We start from the raw sequence: 2046 nt of genomic DNA, 5'->3' as shown, positions 1-2046 counted from the left end.
GTCAGATAGATGAGAGTCAATCATTTTGGATGCAGTTATTTTATCATGCTTGGGTATATTACTGTATGAATAAAGGTTATGAGTTTTATTACCTTTATTCATACACTTATGTGCCTTAATATTATCTTTATTCATACACTTATATGCTATGACTTTATGTCTCATGGCAAATCACATTGACCAAATAAAATTCTGTCTTTTAGTAATTGATCATTTCAAACCAAAACAAAATCACTATCTGAACAAAATACATAGTACTACTTTTTCATTTGCAAAAGTTACAACTTACTGTTGTCCTTGTCTGCGTTGGCCGGGAATCGAACCCGGGTCAACTGCTTGGAAGGCAGCTATGCTAACGACTATACCACCAACGCTCCTCCTACTGTGTAAGAAATATCTAAAAAATAGGCTGCTACTTTATCTTTTTCTTCATTCAAAGTAAGATAATCCCAAAGAAACTTTTGAGAAAACTCCTAGGATACTAGACAACCTCAGTGATTTACGATATGTATAGTATGTATGTATGTATGTATTTATTGATTGATTGATTGATTGATTGATATGTATAGTATTTAGTCGATCTTTCTGTTTTTGCAATGCCTCATAGAAAGGTTTCCCCCAATATGCAAAGGAAAGAATAGTTAATTGAAACACTCAATTTATCATTTGGCTGCTGGCAAAGATAAACACCCCAAATTTATTTTTCCTAATAATTTCATCTAGTCATCTTTCTTTTTAATGAATTTCTCTTTCCTTGAATCTCCTCAGTTTGTTGGCATGCTATCAATCAGTAGCAGAAAACAGAGAAATCATTGGATTCTCTACTGGAATGAAGTAGAAACTGTATGGAAAATAGTGTTGCCAAGTCAACCAACCACTCAAAATAGAATTAAAATCTCATGATAACTACAACCACAATATGCCAAGAGGGAAACAAAAAAGAAATTGTTCCCAAATGAAAGGAAAGGGAAAGCAGCAGAGAGTAGTCGCACTCTTGGTTCTTTGAATAACTTGCTTTATGTCCTTGGGTGATTCACTTAATTTCCCTGGGTTTTGGATTCCTCCTCTGTAAAATGAGAGGATTGGACTAAATCACTAGTTTCCAAATTATGAACCTTGGAATAATGCAAGAGGACCTTGAATTCATATGCTTTATATACTTCTACAATCACTCGGGTCGAAAAGTCCAAATGCAGTCATGTGGGAATTGGAAAAATATTTTTATATTTTATAAAAAGGTCTTCATTTGGAAAACGTTAGGATGCATTGGCTAAATGATATGTGAAGCCTTTTCAGACTATAGAATGCCATTATGTTATGAGTTAGATATCCAGATGTTGAGGCGTGTGATTCCTGACTGAAGTCTTTCTTCTGAAAGCAGTACTGTTACTACTAGAGAGAACAGTAGACTAGCAGTTTAGGAATATGGTTTTCCAAGCCACATTTTCATTCATTAATTTTTTGGCCTTGGGCAAATTAATTAAATTTTCTTTTTTTTTTTTCACTTAAAATAACCATTTTGAGAAGACATAGGGAAAGTTTAAGGTGTTCTTCAAATTCACCAAACAAGATGATCTTATTGCTTTTCTTAGTTAACGACTGCCAGCCTACTAATGCCAAATTGGCAGAACAGGGATCAAAATGGACTAGTAGGCCTGCTTATCATTCCAGGTGTTCTTGCTTTTTCCTTTCTTCTATATTTCCATATTAGTATGCTCTTCATCTCTCTAGTTGTTTCTCCATTCTTAGGCCCATGTATTATTTGTGGTTTAAGGATCCTTATTACATACGTGATAGGTCAAGTTATAATACTTGCTATTTTGGGAAGAAGAAATAGAATAGATTCTCATAAACAGTGAAAAGCAAGATAAGAGACTGCCTAGACATTAAGTAGAATGATAATAATTTAATATTATTTTATATTGATATAATTTTGCCTTTTTCCTCTGTGTTTATACATTTCTGAAATATATGATTGCTTCTCAACTCAGATCTTTTCTGCTGCTGTGTGCTGGTGGTAAGTGCTTGTGAGCATGTACATTTATT

At 33.6% G+C, this 2046-nt stretch overlaps 1 non-coding gene across 1 annotated transcript; it reads right to left on the bottom strand.

Annotated features, from left to right (window-relative positions):
• Positions 1–302: 302 nt before the first annotated feature.
• On the bottom strand, positions 303–374 carry TRNAG-UCC (transfer RNA glycine (anticodon UCC)). The gene has a single exon. It is a non-coding gene; the product is annotated as a tRNA-Gly (tRNA).
• Positions 375–2046: the final 1672 nt, after the last annotated feature.

This window comes from Canis lupus, chromosome 19, assembly GCF_003254725.2.
Source record: "Canis lupus dingo isolate Sandy chromosome 19, ASM325472v2, whole genome shotgun sequence".
NCBI lineage: Eukaryota > Metazoa > Chordata > Mammalia > Carnivora > Canidae > Canis > Canis lupus.
Note: the sequence above shows the minus strand (reverse complement) of the source record. Positions and strands in the feature narration are given on the sequence as shown.